We start from the raw sequence: 19703 nt of genomic DNA on the forward strand, positions 1-19703 counted from the left end.
GACACTTAAAGTATTAATTCATTACCAAACCTTCAGCTAGCATGATCATTCAAGATATTCAACCATACTTAGAGCTATAATAGGACATTTTGCATATATTGAACCAACACACCATAACCAGAGAACCACATAAACATGCATTTATACAATACATCAAGAACAACCCAACCATCCATTATATTACTTCATTTATCAATAAGCAAAGGTTCCAGGTACTAAAACACAAATACTTATGAAATTCAGCTCATCAACCATCATTCCCTACTCATAGTACAAAGAGGAAGCACATACAACATAGAACCATACACCTTTTACTATAGATTATTTTCTTTACATCATGGGATGCAGAGTAGCTACAAACTCAGACGTTAACACTTAAGATGACTGAAACAAAAAGGGACTTACATCCATGGCAACACTCTTGTCTTCAGTAGCTATAATTTGAGCATTCATCGTCTAGTCGTTTAATCTCTTGACCAACCTTCTAACCTTTCATCTGTCTCGAGCATCTCCTTTTATTTGTCCTTAGTGACTCCTCGAACATTCTTGACCTGTTCTTCCACTTATCCATCTATACTCTTGGTCAGATGGTCATTAGGATATTTTCTAACATCCTCTCTTAACCGGCTCATATCAGCTTAACCATTTGATGAAAATATCTCCCACCTATTCATTCCACTTCGTCGACCTTCCTTTCCATGGCATTCCTCTTCTCTCTTACCATCAGCTGCAAAATTCTAACTACCTGATCTTATTCGCACACATCCTTCACTTTTTGGACACTGCCATTTTCTCCTTGCATGGTGCCTCTCGTGCTAGCTCTCTTTGTTGCACAACATCTGCTCCACTATCCTTGTATGTGGTCACCTACTTAACAAAAATTCAACAAAAAAAGTCTAGCCTCTGACAATATTTTTTTGAGGGTGCATATATTAACATTTTAATGAGGAGATTGTGAATCATGGATAAAATATTTCAATATTAACTACATATATATTATATAAACAAGTGCAAAAAAATTATGAGAGTCAAAATATTTTATTAGTGTGTTTCTCAAAACTAGCATAGATCCATTTTAATTCCTGATCTACCAAGAGCCTAGAGGAATCAAATCTTTTGAGGTGTAAACTCTTCTTCAAATTTTGTACTCAAAAAAAAATTTGCATCTTAAGAAGTTGGATCCTCTTAATAATTGGTAAATAATTTTTAATAAAAAATAAAAATAATCAAAATGATATATATATATATAAACATAATTTTATTTTCTTATTTTTAATAAATATTAAAATAAAATTGCTTAATGAAATGTAAAGGGAATACAAAATGGTTAAGTAAACTATATCCGACAAAGTTCTTTTCAAATTGATTATGCTTAGTGAAGTAGTTTTTTTAAATTGATTATGCTTAGTGAAGTAAATCCACGAGAGTTTTTTTCAAAGTAAATATGGGTGTACTTTTCAAACTAATTATGCTTATATTTAAGTTGGGAAAAGAAAATTCCCAACCATAATGAAAGTTTGAAACTTCTTTTCAAATAAATCATATTGGAAATGTTTGATTGTCGATGTTTCCAATTTACTAATCTTTTGACATGGAATAATTTCAATGTTCGATAGTTGACATCTCCAACCTACTAATCATTCGAAATGAAATAATTTTGAAATAAAATTGAGAGTGTTTCGTTTTTTTTTTTTTAATTCCCAACCAATGGAAGTTATTCCTCCAAATTTAAAACAAAATTGAAACTCATCCACAAATTATGTTTTCAAACTAAACATACTTGTTTTACTTGTGCTTTCTTATACATTTACAAAAAAACTACCAAAAAAATTCTTTTAAATTAAGGAAATGAAAATATTCAATAGAGCTAAATAATAAGAAAGAAAATATTTTTCTTGGGTATACTTTTTAAATAGAGGAAAAAAAATTTCTTAAACACTCTTTCAGATAAAGAAAAAAAAATCACATTATTTTATTATTAAAATATATTTAATCTTTATTTTTAATTTAAAATATTCAATAATATTTATTAAAATATATTTATAGCCTTATTTAAAGAAAAATCCTTAATATTTTCTTGTAAATAAAATAGGAAAAATTCCTATAATAATCACATGATGAAAGTTATCTAGTTTCTTTAAATTATTCCAAACACATGTTTCTCTAAATTATTACAAAGAGAATCTTGTTCGGTGAAATTGACACTTCGCTTCCATGCCATCGTTGTTGATGTATCTAAGTGGGGTCGGTGGAGATGGAATTTAATCATGTTGTTTTTGTTATTCGGGATTATAAACAATGGAGTAGTGTAACCATGAACGTGTGACACCCACTCACTACTCAAAAAAAGCTTAGGAAAAAAAACTATACAATTTACCCATTGTTAAGTACATTTATAACTTTTTGTTTAAGTTGTTTCAATGGTATTACATGAAATTCAATATACAATGGAATACATGTTATATTTCTTTATTAATAAGGGGTTCCACCGTGGTGTACTTAACCACGCAAGGAGGGCTGATTGGTTGTTATTTAACACTTCTTTGTCTATTGTTTAGCGCTTATTGTCACCCCAACCTTTGAATAGGTGTTGTTTGTAATGTTTAATTATTATGATGTGACTTCCTCATATCTTGGTCATCTATGTGCATATTGATCCGACAGTCAAGAGAAAAGAGGGCTCGTATAGCTAACTACCCTAGCATAGGGTTCGCAAAACATTCCTTCATTCCTTCATTTCGAGTTAGGGTGTTCACTCTGCAACTCGTTTCACGAACATCTCCATGCTATCATGTAACTTTCTTCCCAACAGACTAAATCATTTCTCCTTCCAAAGACGGATTCTGGAGTATTTTTTCCACCGACTACTTTTCTCCTCGCACATAGTCATACTTCTGGTTCAAAGTCAGCGTCAGGGTTTTCAGTTCGATGCACGGATATGGCCTTACCTTCAGGACTAGGTATTACTCCTCTACTCCTTTTTAAGGTCCTTAGATGTTTTGTTAAAAGCGCATATGAGAAGTGATTTTCTCGATTCGTTGTTTGCAGGAAAGAGGCGGAGGGTTTTTACGTTCGATTCAGGTATTCCCCTACCATATTGCTTTGTATTGTTGCTTATATGACATGTTAAAGTTATTATGTTTTAATTTACATGGGGTTCCTGTGTGCAGGTACTCTAATCTTCTTTTCTCACATCGATTTTTCAAAATGTGTCCATAAGCTACTTGTACGCCTCCAATGTTTTACACTAACCGGGTTCTTCTTTCTACCTGAACTCACGGTACCAAAGGGGGTCTGAGGCTTGATATAATGCCCTTTGTTTTTAATACCCTAAGGGTTTAAGTATTGAATTGTTGACATTTAAGAGGGTTTCTTTGTGAATTAATTTCCTCTGCATACTGCTTAGATACAGTTGGATAGGAGGGTTTCCCTCTGTCTACGACACAGTTTTTCATGATCGTTTGATTATTATCACTAGATAGTATTATGAACTAATCTCTTGATACAATGGGTTAATGGAGAGATATCGTGTTTATCATGACTCTATGATCCAGGTGGGTCTCCAGACACCAATGGGACGAAAAAGGCGCAAAATTCAAAGTGGCGGAAATATGATGAGCTTGACATCAGATCGAAGTGCTCGTCACCCTGATTCCAATGGTGCGAACGACACTCCAATTTGAGTCCAGATGAAGGAGATAGAGGTAGTCAAAGTTGGGTTGACTTTTTCCTGACTGGGCAGGATTAACAAAGACACAATTTGAACTTTTTCGGTGGATGGAATCTGGCCAACTCCGGCTAGATTCCAGGCAAAATTGTCGCCTCGTTAAAATGACTCCTTCCGTTAAAATCAGAATTTTTACAAATGGCATATGGTTTTATTTAAACAAAAAATTATAAAAAAAAGGGTGGCGGGCCACCTACCCTACCACCCCAACTCTTATCCGCATAAAAAATATATATGTATTAGTGGAGGGGCGGGCCACGACCCCCGACCCCTCCCATGGAATGGTTGAATCAACATAAAACAGAGCGGAGTTTTGTGTGGGCCGGCCCTTGGGACACAGACCCAATCTCGACACATGCAACCACCATTGCAACGAAGCCGGCGGAGGTAGGTACGGGGTGGCGGGCCACCCAAGGCAGGCCCAGCCCAACCCATAATTAAAAAAAAGGATTTCTTATATTAAAAAAGGAGGAGGCGGGGTTTGACCGCCCGACCTCCTCCATCATAACCGGATCTTAGAACCAACTCAGCGAACGGATTTATTGAGAAATTTGCCACCATTTTATTATTTAAACTTAGTTCACTAGTACGACCAGGCAGAGGGAGCGGGCACGGAAAATGAGGTAGAATATTTTTTAATTTTTAATGTAGGTGGAACCATGACTGAGCAAAATTTCCAGGAGGGTGAAATTTTCGCAGTGTCCAAATTGGACAAACTTTATGTTGATCTTACACCTCTCAGCGACACGAACCCAATGGCACAGTCAGTTTCCTGATCTGAGCAGCTGATTTGCAGAGGACTCAGAGGAGGGAATCTTTGAGGAATCTAGGGGGAATCTAAAATATTCCTTGAGCCCCAGATTCTCACTTTCTCAGAATTCAGAAATTTGACAGTCGATTTTGCACTATTCGATGCCACAAATCTGATGGTGTGTTCAGATTTTCCATTTTCTCATTCTATTTTTCGGCCACTTTTCTAAGTGGAGTGCAGGTGTCAGCATTCATGTGCGAGCAGTCATTTCCATGCGATTCGATGTCGTGAGATCGATGGTCCGAACAGCTTCAGCAGTTTGACATCCGCTTCTTCAGATGGCCCCAGGATGTGAGGTATATGTAGTGTGTTCATGTACTTATTTTGCTATGCATTGTGCTGCACAGATCCCTATTTGATGTTTGATGTGGGATCTTGTCTCTTACTTGTTTTCATGATTCTTGCTTGATGTGATGCGGAATCATATGTGTGATGTACTTGTTGTCATGATTCGTCATGTTGTGTTTTGAGATCCCTTTGTTGTATGTTGATGGGATACTCATGTTGTCGCCATGTATGTTTGCATTGAGATCCCTTTTATGCCATGTTGGCAGCATGCCCATTATCATCATGCATGAGTTTTATTTTATACTGATAGGAGTCCTTTTTTATTGAGAGTTCCTGTAGTGGAACATCTCTTGGAGCCACTCCTACGTGAGGGCATTTTCCTTGTATGATAGTGACATCACCTCTTATGTACATCATCACTATTGACAACACTTAATGCAGCGGCCTACACCATCTTGACATCGGGGCCTGGAGACGTAGTCCCTCCTAGACGAACTCTGTTATCAACGGCTTATGCTTTCATGTGTTGATGAATGTCATGTTCCTCTTCTTTACAACATGCACATGTATTCATTTATGTTCTTTTAAAAATTCAATTTAACACATCACGAAAGTAAAAGGTCTTAGAAGGGTCCTTTGTCACACTCGGACCTGGATCAAGTGGTATTAGAGCGGTCTTTGTGTGGATGTGAATTTCAAGCGTGAACAATGGAACGTGCAACGATAGAGGATGAAAAAGTGATGCACGAGACCATGCTCAAAATTTCCAAAAGAGTGGAAATAATGTATGAAACTCTACAAAAGAAACAGAGGAAAAGGAGTGATTGCAACTTCAGTTGCAAGCCACGGAAGAGGCCTTGGAAGAACTGAAGCAAAACAACCAAAACCTTCAAACAGAGAACGTTGAATTGAAGATGCGTCTACATGAAGAGAAAGAGGAGAAACATAGTTTTCTACGATAGCTGCAAGCAAAGGACGAGGCCTTGGAAAAGCTGCAACATGACCCATGTGAGGTAAAATGTAATTCTCTGAATTCATGTATGTGTCCTGATGATGATTTCGCTGTTTTTGAAAATCATACCACAGGAATTGGCTCCAAACTGTTGAAGAAAATGGGGTATGAAGGAAAAGGCTTGGGCATTAATGGCCAAGGCATTATCAACCCCATCAAGGTGGAGGAATTACCTCGTCAGATAGGACTTGGGTATGTCAGAAAGGAAGTTGGGGAATGCGCCGAGATAGCTAGCGGACCACCAACAACAGATGATGAGAAGTCTTCATCAGTTCTTTCCAAATCGACAGAGGAGGTAAAATATGTTGATTTCCTTTCGGTTTCGTCTTCACATAGTATGATTTTTGTTAGAGATTTGGAGATCCCAATTACAGGGACAAACATGAGGCTCCTTACCAGGATGAGGCACAAGGAGGAAAAAGAACTTGGTGTTAATAACCAAGGCATAACTCAACCTTTGGAGGTTGTGCATAAACATCGATTTGCAGGCTTGAGATACACCGAGGGAGAATGCTCGAAGGTGTCAGATTCTTCCGAGTCATTGTCAAAATCATCGAGGAAAGAGTGTAAGAGCCCTATCCTAGGGTCTGCTAACAGATCTATTTCTGATGAATTTAAATGCAATAAGAGGCAATAGTTTCCTTACTTACAATACTTTTAAACAAATAAAATTTTATCATTTACATTCTAATCCTTATAACTTAAGGTGAATATTTCATTCTAATATAATCTATGGAGGAATACCTGTACCAGTGGCTGGTGGAGATGCCTTTGACCTGCTGCTCCCGTTGAACACTCCTCTTGATGGACCCAACTGGATTTACCTCCCAGCCAACTAGGAAATAATCCCTATCCCAGGAAACCTCCACATGTTCCCTAGCCCTCCGAGCCCAAGTCCAACCAGATGTAGTGTGTGTGTGTCCAAGATGAATGATCCAGACCAAGATGAACAATGTTTCCCTCCTTTCAACAACCCAAGAAACCTCCACAGGTTCCTAAGGTCTAAAAAAAAAATCACAGCAAATCCTAAAATCACAACCAACCCTGAAATCATAAGCAAGACCCAACATCCCCTTTTCTCCCTTCCCCCTTCCCTTTTTATACCCTCCATCTCTTCTCCATCTCAACCACCTCTCATTAATGTCATTAATTTCTCATCCATCCTTACAGTTGACTTCTCTTCCCCCAAGTAAAGCTGGGGGTACATTTGGAAATGTGACATGAATATAAAATTGAGAAATTAATGGGAGAGGATCATGTCTTCTCCCAAGTAAATCTGAAAGTACATTTGGGAATGTGATATATATATATATATATATATATATATTGATAATTAAATGGAGAGGACTATGTCTTCTCCCAAGTAAATGTGAGGGTACATTGGGGAATGTGAGATGAATATATATATTGATAATTAGTTGGAGAGGACCATGTCTTCTCCCAAGTAAATGTGAGGGTACATTGGGGAATGTGAGATGTAATTAAATGGAGAGGACCATGTCTTCTCCCTAGTAAATGTGAGGGTACATTGGGGAATGTGAGATGAATATATATATTATTTGAAATAATGGAAGGAGACCATATCCTACTTAAGATTCAATTTGAGAAGGTAAGTTGGGAATTTGAATAATAGAAATCATGAATTTTATATTAGACCAATATTTCTCAATATTTTCAATAATGTAAACATTAATAAAATATGCAAGATAAGATTTAAGTGGGGCATTACATACACCCCTCCTTCAGAAAACTTCGTCTCGAAGTTAGAATGAAAAGATACAAGGAGTTTGAAAGCATAACAAATCAAAGAGAGTTATAGCAAAAAAATTTGATAAGTCAAACAATGACATTACTTCCCATCAAGAGTCTCCAACTGATCTATATCCCCCTATCCATCCTGACCTACTTCCGTTCCCACCCTATCTGTCCTCTGCTGCTTTATCAGTGGCAACGACCATACTAACCACTGATAAAACTGACATAGTAGAAGCGTCGACTTTGTCAACCTAACTTCCCCAACAGGCAACTGGCAATCGTCATCACACGTCTAGGGGAGCATGTCCACCACTGCCCTCCCACAATTCCAGGTTTCGGAGGATACATGGTGGGAAATGCCTCCACCACTCCTTCAGAACTAGGGTCAACATCTTAATATGGACCACACTACCGAGCTGGTTGGACTTGTCATCGAATAATCCAGTCAAGTCATCTTGCCACCTGTCATTTGCATTTTACTCATGTCATAAGAGTGCATATCAAGTAGATACCAAATGTAGTAGAATAATGTACATTATACCTTCCTCATGAGATGTCTCGTCCTTCCCTCAATGGAAGAGTAGATCTCAGCTATCATATAGTTCTTTTCCCCCTGCGGGTTAGCTCTCATTCATGCATTTATATAACAACAAGACATATAATCATCACATTATTAAGTCTAGTATCCATGTGTCAATCTGGGAATTCTCACTGGAAGTAAATCATAAATTCACTAAGTCATTCATTTAAATAAATCATATCCACTTGAGCTATATATGAACCAAAATAATTCTGATAAGTTACGCACTAGATAATCCATCACTAAGTGAGTCATACATGTAGGCCATACATCAACCATTTCTATCATCAATATCAAATCTATCAATTGATTCATATAAGTAGTTTTACGTGTCAAACCAAATGCATCAATATTACATAATGTTCATAAATAAATAACATGGAACTGCAAAATAGAACCTTAACATAGGTAGCTGTCTAAGTCAAAATGGGCATCACAGATGCTCAAAAAGTGAGGGGTAGTCACGACGCATAGTCTCTGCATCCTCCCAGGTAGCAGATCCTGGGCTATACTTGTCCCACTGGACCTTAACTTGGTCCACCGTGCAACATCTGAGCTGTCGAACCCTACGGTCCAATATGCGTAATGGTTCTACCATTACAGTTCCCATGTCCGAGACCTGAAAGTCCCACCAATCCAGTTTGTGAGATTCATTAGAAACATAATGTCATAAAATAGATAAATGAAAAACATCATGAGTTTTATGCAAATGGGGTGGTAGTACAAGACGATAGGCAACTGGTCTAATCTTCTCTTTGTTCCTAAAAGGTCCTACAAACTGAGGTGACAATTTCGTCCCCTTCCCAAACCGGATGGTGCTTTTGTTGGGCCGGATACGAATAAAAACTTGGTCCCCTACTTCATAACTGTGATCAATCCTATGTGAATTAGCATAACTCTTCTATCTATCCTGTGCTTCCTTTAACCTTTGCTAAACCTACTTTACCTGTTCCTCCATTTCTTGAACTAATTCTGGGCCAACTATCACTCGATCCTCCAACTTTTCCCAACTCAACGACATCCTGCAAGGCCTTCCATATAGAGCTTGATAAGGAGGCATCCTGATTGAACTGTGATAATTGTTATTATAGGCAAACTCTACCAATGGTAAGTACCTTTCCCACTGAGTCTGATTATCCATGACGTACATCCTAAGCATGTCCTCCAGAACCTGATTTACTCTTTCAGTCTGCCCATCTGTTTCTGGATGATATGCAGTGCTCAGGTTCAACTGAGTCCCTAGTGCTGACTGCAAACTTGTCCAAAACCTAGATGTAAATTGGGAGTCTCTATCAGAAATGATCTTTGTGGGCAATCCGTGTAGTCGAATAACTTCATTGACAAACACTCGCGCCACATCCGTAACATCGTAAGTGTCCCTTACTGGGATGAAATGGGCACTTTTGGTCAATTTATCAACTATAACCAATATAGCATTGTGCCTCTGGGAAGTGAGTTGCAAACCCACCACAAAATCCACGGAAATTACTTCCCATTTAGATGTAGGGATGTCATGAGGTTGTAGGAGTCCTGCTGGATGGCGATGATCAGCCTTCATTTGCTGACATTCAAGACATTTAGCGACAAACTGGACTATGTCATGCTTCCTGCCTGCCCAAAAGAAGAGTTTCCTTGTGTCTGCGTACATCTTCTTTACCCTAGGATGTGCACAATAGAGTGCTCTATGAGACTCTCTGAGGATGGTTTTTCTTATACCCCCTTCCTTAGGTATGTACATTCTCCCTTGGAATCTTAATAGCCCATCTGGTTCAAGGACATATCCCTCAAAATTTGGTTCTATCTATTTCCCATTCTGGATGGCTGAGACGACTTTTAGATACCAAATATCTTCAAAGTGTTTCTCCAATATCCGCTCCCTTAAATTTACCTTTAAGGCTACTAGGGAGAAGGTTCGTAGCCTCCTGCTTAGTGCATCCACCACTACGTTCTCCTTTCCCTTGATGTATGAGATTTCAAAATCATACTCACTCACGAATTCGCTCCATCGCCTTTGTCTGGCGTTCAAATCCCTTTGACTGAAGAGATGCTTCAGGCTTTGATGATCCATTCTTCACTCAAATATTCTCCCAATGAGGTAGTGTCTCCATAGCTTCAAGGCTAACATCATTGCTACCAATTCTAAGTCGTGGGTAGCATATAACTCTTCATGCTTCTTTAATTTTCTAGAAGCATAAGCTATTACTCTACCTTCTTGCATCAATACTTCACCCAATCCTTGCGCCGAAGCATTGGTGCAAACAGTGAAGTCTTTTCTCATGTCTGGTACTTGAAGGATCGGTGCACTAGTTAGTAACCTATTCATCTTTGTAAATGTTGTGTCACATTCATTTGTCCATTCATACCTAACCCCCTTTCGCTGTAATGTGGTGATGGGGTTTGCAATCCTTGAAAACCCTTCCACATACCTGCAATAATACCCAGCAAGACCCATAAAACTATGTACCTCATGGGCATTTTTTGGTACTGGCCAATCCATTATGGCCTTCACCTTTTCTAGGTCAACTGAAATCCCTTCTCCTAAAATGATGTGCCCAAGGTAATGGACTTTCTTCTGAAAGAAGGAACATTTTGACAATTTCCCATACAATTGATTTTCCCTTAAACATGTCAATACCACCCTTAGGTGCTTTTCATGCTCCTTTTCATTCTTGGAATATATAAGAATGTCATCAAGGAAGACTTGCACGAATTGGTCCACATACTTCCTAAACACCCTATTCATGAGGCTCATGAATACTACTGGTGCATTGGTTAAACCAAATGGAACAACTACGAACTCATAGTGCCCAAACCGATTTCGAAATGTAGTTTTTGAGATGTCCTCCTCCTTTATCCTCAATTGGTGGTACCTAGATCGTAGATCTATTTTTGAGAAGACCACTGCTCCCTTCATTTGATCAAATAAGTCATCTATTCGAGGTATTGGGTACCTATTCTTTATCGTGACTCTGTTTAAGTATCTATAATATATACATAGCCGCAAGGAACCATCCTTCTTCTTAACAAAAATACCTGGTGCACCCCAAGGTGAAATACTAGGTTTGATCAATCCCAAGTCTAAGAGCTCCTTTAACTGCATCTGCAACTCACAAAGCTCTAGAGTTGTCATCCTATAGGGTGCCTTAGATACTGGTTCTGCACCTGGTTTCAGATCAATGGTGAAATCAATCTCTCTTACAGGAGGTAATCGAGGCAATTCCTCTAGAAAAACATCCTTGAATTCTATCAAAACTAGATGTTGATCTAGGGAAGGTCCTTTCTGGTTACTTACAACCTTGACCAAATATAGTTTGCAACCTTATCTGAGACAACGTTTTACCTTCATCATTGATATGAATCATAGGGACACTCCCCTCTTGATTCCAAAAATCTCAATTGGCCTACCTTCATCATCTAAATAGATCACCTTCTTCTTGAAACCGTCTACCAAAGCTCGATGAGATTCTAGCTAATCTGTTCCAATAATTACATCATACGTCCCCAATGCTGTGACATCTGCCTTCAACTTAGTCATACACACCCCGAGGTTTACCTGACATTGGTCAACACTAGGCCCTACTGCTTGTTTTATTCCAGAAACCATCTCAACTTGTTTAACGTCATCGTGCTCATAGGCTGCCAACCCACATTTTTCTAATGCAACTGGTGAAATGAAACTATCTGTAGCACCAAAGTCAAACAAATTTTTAACTTTTACTTTTGTTATCATACCTGAGATTTCTACCACGGCAGACTGGTGTTCAACTTGTTGATTATCAACTGCTACATAGATTCGGTGGTGGCTACCTGCTCTCCCCATTGGTTCTTTTCCCTCTCTTCTGTTGTTACCGGTTTGAAACTCAGGGCAGTCCTGCTGGTAATGAGGTCCTCTGCATCCCCAACAAGTGATGTGTGGTGGACCTTGAACCAAATGTTGTGGAGTTCTTTGGAAAGAGTTTCTTCCCCTGGAACCCCTGCCCCCACTTGTTGCTCCTCACATATGACTTTGATTTGTACGCGCCCTTGAAGTTGTGGGTGAAGCTGCACTAGAAACCATTGAAATCCCTACTGTTGGTGTTCTAGGTATAACCTTGTTTCCATATGGTGGTGGCCTCAGACTTCCTCCCCTTTGGAAGGTACGAGGGGCCTTCCCCATAAACCCTGTTTGACGTGGAAAGATGGCCCTGCCTTCACCCTTTAAGTCTAAGTGTTCTTTGACATAACGAGCCTGTTCTACAACTTCTGCAACTGAGGATGGTTTCCACATCTGCACCATTGCCCTAATCTTAGGTCTCAATCCATACATAAAACGATCCGCTTGGCACTGGTCAGTATCCATGTAGGAGACATACTTGACCAATTCCATAAATCAAATTTCATATTCTTCTACAGTACGACCTCCCTGTATCAGGGCATGGAAGGCTCCTACCTGTTGTTCTTCATAATACGCTGGCAGGTACTTCTTCCTGAACCTCTCCTCAAATAATTCCCAAGTAACTGTGTCTGGAGTGAGGTGCAGTTGACACTCCAAGTTACCCCACCAATTCAGAGCACTATCTCTGAGTTGGAATATTGCTATTTTGGCTTTGGAATTGGAATTGTAATCCCTTAGTGCAAAACACCTTCTCATTCCTTCTAACCAGGCTTCTGCACGCTCGCTGGCACGACCTCCTGCAAACTCTGGGAGCTTAATCTTCTGGAGCTCCCTAGTAATGTCCTCAACTGGAGGTCCTCTATCATAGTCTCTAGATCCCTCGGGATTCCCTAACCCTGATGGAGGGTGTTCCCCTTCCATTTCATTTGTTTGGTGCCCTCTTAAGGTCTCATTAATTGCTTCCAGGGAACGCAGGATGAGAGTCAATTCTGGTGAAGGTAATGGGTTATTTGAAGGAGGTCCTTGTGAAGACTCTCTGGGCCCTTGGTTTCTTTGCATCCTCACCATTTTGATTTGTTCAAAATCTGCACGATATATAATTCTTATTAGCACTACTCCTAACATTTTCTACCACACTCTAGATAGTCCATAGAGAACCCTAAGCAATAGATCAATTCAAGTTATGCCAAGTTACCACAAATTTAAACTTTAGAACATGTTATCATAGGCTAGATCACTGGTTAAAAACACTGTTGGTGCTCTGTTTAAGTGTTGTGTGCATTTTTACCTGCCTACCAACACCTCATTTCTGTTTTCTGGGCTAGTGTTTGCTATGCAAACTGCTATAACTAAATTTCTCCCTGAACGCACAGTTGGTCAACCAATAGCAGTAATTATTCATTTATGGCTTGCAAGTCCACTATATGGGTTTGAATGCAGTGCAATAGCATGGTACAGGCTACAACCATATATTCCCCACCCAGATGCATCTTGTAAAGAACAAAGAAAAGAAGTCCACAATGCTTGGGATTCTGTAGTATATGAAATCATCTATGTGCTTTGCAATGGAATTATGATTGAAAAAGTGTATTATATGAACACTGTAAACTTCTATATTGATGGAAAACATATTTTGATAGCCTTCATTAGTGGCTTTCTTATGACGCAACTAGTGTCACCATACTCCAAAATATAATTTCTTTTTCTTTCATTTTCTTTCTTTATAAAGAATATACAATGTCATGATTACAATTACATTATAATGAAGACTGAACCTAGTTACAAATTTCAACACTAGGGGCACAACAATTACTCTCTTGTACCTGGAAAGGAATCTAGTGCTTATAGATTAATATATATATATATATATATATATATATATATATTAGTAACCTATAGATGTTTGTTGTACCTGGAAAGGAATCTAGTGCTTTATAGATTTTTAGTCTAGCAACCTATAGATGTTTGCTTGAAGTTCCCATGTTTAATAACAAACAACTAGTGATTGAAGTAGATCCTAAAAAGAACAAGCCCACTTTAAGACCCCACTTGAATATTCAAAGACCCATGATTCAAGCTATTATTCTGAATGTTTCATGTTATCAAGCTCTTCTTCCTACAATATGCAAGTATTGACCAATAACAAAACGTTGATAAACACATGGTTGCTACAATCATCTAGTTGACGTTGACATCAAATAACAAAGAGCACTAACAAGAGACAAATATCAATAAAATGTTGGTAGAATTTTATTACAATTATCCTTGTATGATCCGTATTCTACAAGTAATATTATTTTAACTAGACTACCACTGAAATCCGATCTTATCATATAAATATTTGTCTCCATCTTCTATTTACATGTGCAAAAGCTTATAGATGCTTAACTATGATCCAGATGGCCTTTTGACAGCTAAAACTCTTAAGTGCATTAGAGGAGTCCTAACGATCTGGAATTACACTCAAGGCAATGAATTCTGCATTCCTGACTTTAATTCCTAAAAGGAACAATGCCTTATCCTTTAATAGATTTAGGCCTATTTCCTTGTGCAATTATGTATACAAAAACATTACTAAGATCATTGTGTCCAGATTAAAACTTTTGTTGTAGGACATCATGTTTGTATAACAAGGTGGTTTAATCTCAAGGCATCGAATCTCAATTTGGCTAGTCATTGTTCAAGAAGTTACTCTCTCTCATATCCAGGAAACGGGACGGGATGCTGCCCAAGCTTGACCATAACAAGGCCTATGACAAAATACAAAGGCATTTCCTCCAAGAGGTTCTCACCAAATTTGGTTGATATGAGTGCTGGATCAAATAGGTAAACATCGGTTTCTCTACAATATTCTTTGCATTTCTTATTAATGTGGGACCTTCCTCTTTCTTTAAAGCTTCAAGAGGTCTTAGTCAAGGATTCCCACTCCTTCCTTTCCTCTCTATCATCCTCGTGGAATCACTAGGAGATTTGTTGTGAAGGCTAGATTGAAGTGCTCAATCAAAGGAATAAAAAAAAAAATGCATCGAGGATCCCTTCACTATTCCACACTCAGTTTGTGGATGAGACCTTGTTGATGGGTCAAGCTGACATTAAGGAAGCAAGAGCCTTCAAGAGAACTTTGGGGATATTTGAAGCAACTTCAGAACAGGTGATCAATCCTGAGAAATCTATAGTCTTATTCATTAAAACAAATGCCAGAATCCATAGGAGGATCATAAATGTTTTAGTCTTCATCAAAATATTTAGGGTGACCCATCATAGCTTTGGGTTATGGGAGAATCTGTTGGAGAAACACTACAGATAAGATAAAAGGTAAGTGGAATCACGGGTCAATAGATACCTTGAATGAAATTGAGGGAAACCTGAGGAAATTCCGATGCACTAGAGCAACAAATAGACAAGATATGGCACTTAATGACATGGCGAGATGCGAATATTCCTAAATGGGCAAGAGGCTTAAACCTAAAACATATGGGACTCGTGAGTTTGGCTCTAGCTGCCAAGATGGTGTGGAGACTATTAATGTAGTCTAAATCTCTTTGGAGAAAGATTCTCAGGCACAAGTCTCTAGCTGAAGCAGAAGCAGAATCCATATTGGATCACCCCTTGCTACCCAAAGGCTCAACTATTTGGAACAACATGATTAAGTGTGTTCCACTCATCTCAGCTCACTCCAAGGTGTTAACTGAATGTTTCGAAGGGAAAGCCAGGCCCAAGCAGGGGGGTCTGTTATCCTTAATTCCAACAGCCCTATCCTTGGAACATCAGATTTACCCACGGTTGCAGAGCAGAGCCAGCGCATTGGTATTTTAAGATACGGAGGCCTGGTTCACTTTTCAACCTCCAAGTACCACCAAAGTAAGCTACCCTGGACTGATAAGAATGAAACATGCAACATGCAGCGAGCATTCTCGCTAGAAAGCTTTGTGCATGATTGGTACTGGGCTCTAGTTTTGTGTTTGTTCTCAGGTTTGTGTTCTGTTCTGAGTTGTGGATGAGTGTTTTTGGAAATTGTCAAGTGACATTTTTTATCTTCATTGGTCTTGGTAGTCCCATGACACGATAGTAAGGGAGTTGTTCTCTGCTCAGTTCTAATTGTATCTCACTGTTTTTTTTTTTAAATAGACCCATTAAACGGAGTACAAGGAAGGGTTGTTTCAGGTTTATTTGATCCCCCAAATAAATTTCCTTGCAGAATAAGGAGAATAAGCACAAAACATACTTACAGTGTATGCTCTAAAGCCCATCTTTCCCTAGAATCAATCACAGATAGAGGGCGGTATTAATGGTCAGAGAGCATGAGCGACTGGTAACTCGAAAAGTCTCAATGGGAATGAAATAGATCGATCCACTTCTCATTGGCACTACGCCTTTGAAAATATGGTCAAACCAATCAAGCTATTATTGAAGAAGGTTGTCAATTGGGTGATAAATCCGCAGTCATTCCCAGCTATTTCTTTCTGAAAATCGCAGAGAGAACATGAGAAATGGTTACCGTATTAAAGTACATCTTGATCAATTACTCGATGTGAGCTTGCCATCAAATTTTGTAAGGAGGAATAGTAAAACCTATCGTGTACTTTGAATTCTCTCCTGTTTATGACACTGGAAACGAGTTAACCCATCACTCCAATGCTTGCGACTCGGAAAACAGTGAGCTCAATGCCCCTATGGGTTCATTACGATGATAAATTCGTCATGTGGCATGACTGATCGACAGATCGAAAATGGGGATACCCATGAGCATTTCCTGGCCCAATCCGCCTTAAATGAGGTTACAGGAGGACGCAGTCTTTATCCAAAGCTTGTCGGAAGAGCCATCAATGAATTGCAAGCGATTTGTGGCATGTTGTGAACCCTTTATTGGTGTTCATCCATTTTTTAGCAATGATGCGGGCCAGGATCCTAGGTATGACAAAAATCAAGCTGCGATTCAAGTCACTAGTCATGTGCACCCTCGATCAAAGTAGCACCTGGAAATAAATCCATGGGATATCTGTGATTATTAGCAGATCATTCTGTATATATATGTCCAGGATTCACCCTCTGAGTTATCGGGTCGGAATTGTGAAGAAATTTTCCCCCAATCCGAACCATATGTTGACACCCGACAGAACCTTGTGTCTGTTACAAATTTGGGTAAAGTATGTTTTCAACAACATTATAATCGGATTCAAGACTTACCACCTCAAGGTAATGAGAAAAGTATGTTTTATGTCTTAGATGGGATCCTTCTAGAATATGCAGCAAACTATATTCATAAAAATTTGCCAAAGTTGTATTTATTAACAAAGAACCATGTTTTGATTTCCCTTGACTGGAGAAACAGGGTGTCTGATGAATAGCACTTTCATTTCATTTGCCAAGAACAGAAAATTTTCTTGTTGCAACAGAAACTAAAATGTTATTTTAGCTTAGATGGAAGCTTCTACAGGATTGCAAGGAAAATTTTAAAGTGCAATTTACAGGTTAGTAATGTCTTGGTCTTCAAAGATTCAACTAGATTTGAAAAATCTCTAGTAGGTAGGCTTCAAGGTCCAGATTTTGAACCAAAGCTTTGATACCATGTGTAAGAGCCCTATCCTAGGGTCTGCTAACAGATCTATTTCTGATGAATTTAAATGCAATAAGAGGCAATAGTTTACTTACTTACAAGACTTTTAAACAAATAAAATTTTACCATTTACATTCTAATCCTTATAACTTAAGGTGAATATTTCATTCTAATAAAATTTACATGAGTAATCTATGGAGGAATACCTGTACCGGTGGCTGGTGGAGATGCCTTTGACCTGCTGCTCCTGCTGAACGCTCCTCTTGACAGACCCAACTGGATTTACCTCCCAGCCAACTAGGAAATAATCCCTAGCCCAGGAAACCTCCACAGGTTCCCTAGCCCTCCGAGCCCAAGTCCAACCAAATGTAGTGTGTGTGTGTCCAAGATGAATGATCTAGACCAATATGAACAGTGTTTCCCTCCTCTCAACAACCCAAGAAACCTCCACAGGTTCCTAAGGTCTCCAAAAAAATCACAGCAAATCCTAAAATCACAACCAACCCCAAAATCATAAGCAAGACCCAACATCCCCTTTTCTCCCTTTCCCCTTCCCTTTTTATACCCTCCCTCTCTTCTCCATCTCAACCACCTCTCATTAATGTCATTAACTTCTCATCCATCCTTACAGTTGATTTCTCTTCTCCCAAGTAAAGCTGGGAGTACATTTGGAAATGTGATATGAATATAAAATTGAGAAATTAATGGGAGAGGACCATGTCTTCTCCCAAGTAAATCTGAAAGTACATTTGGGAATGTGAGATGAATATATATATATATATATATTGATAATTAAATGGAGAGGACTATGTCTTCTCCCAAGTAAATGTGAGGGTACATTGGGGAATGTGAGATGAATATATATATTGATAATTAGTTGGAGAGGACCATGTCTTCTCCCAAATGTGAGGGTACATTGGGGAATGTGAGATGTAATTAAATGGAGAGGACCATGTCTTCTCCCTAGTAAATGTGAAGGTACATTGGGGAATGTGAGATGAATATATATATTGATAATGAGTTGGAGAGGACCATGTCTTCTCCCTAGTAAATGTGAGGGTACATTGGGGAATGTGAGATGAATATATATATTATTTGAAATAATGGAAGGAGACCATATCCTACCTAAGATTCAATTTGAGAAGGTAAGTTGGGAATTTGAATAATAGAAATCATGAATTTTATATTAGACCAATATTTCTCAATATTTTCAGATAATGTAAACATTAATAAAATTTGCAAGATAAGATTTAAGTGGGGCATTACAAAGAGATCATCCCATGGCAGTTTCGATTGCAGGGAAAGAGCTGAGGCAAGCTCTCATCGCCATAATTACACTAGAGACGGCAAGGAAAGGTATAACCACTTTCGACATTCAAATGTTCATTTCAATTATGATCATGTTTTTAATGATGAACGTAAACATGGCATCGCAAAATATGTACCTTTTGTGGATTACATAATCATACATTTTCTAAGTGCTGGAAAAGAATAGCAGCACAAACAAAGAAGAGGCTTGAAAGACCCTCTCAACAACAGGTAAAGAAACATGGTAAATAGATCTGGAGGAAGAAGACCTATTGCAGTCATTGCGACAAAGGTGGCCATCAAAAAGCCACTTGTTGGAGGCTCCATCCAGAGCAGCGCCTTAAAGACAAAGTGTCGATGCATGAACCAGGTGGAACAATTGTTCGACAAACAAAACCAAAACAGGGGGATGACCTATTCACAACGATAAGTGAAAAATGGTTTCTATATATGTTAGCTTGTCATGGTCGTGCTTTCGTAAATCATTTGTTGCATTTTAAAATGTAAAAGTGATGATGTGTTTTCCATCACTTGTTAAGCAACAATGATGTCTAGTATTATTTTAAGTTACATGATAAACGATGAAAGTGATGTTGTGTTTTCATCACTTGTCAAAACAATAGTGTTGACCTTATTTTTGTAAATCATGTGTTGCGGTGATGATGAGTTTTCCATCACTTGTTGAAGCAACAATGATATGTTGGCCTTGTTTTCATACCTGGGGTATTGTGTCCTTGACCACCGAGTATGTGTTATAAACTCGTGGCAAGTATGGGATGCTTGGGTCATTA

The sequence above is a fragment of the Pinus tabuliformis genome, chromosome 6 (assembly GCF_031772625.1).
Source record: "Pinus tabuliformis cultivar Carrire ecotype Pingquan chromosome 6, CPIR1, whole genome shotgun sequence".
Lineage (NCBI taxonomy): Eukaryota > Viridiplantae > Streptophyta > Pinopsida > Pinales > Pinaceae > Pinus > Pinus tabuliformis.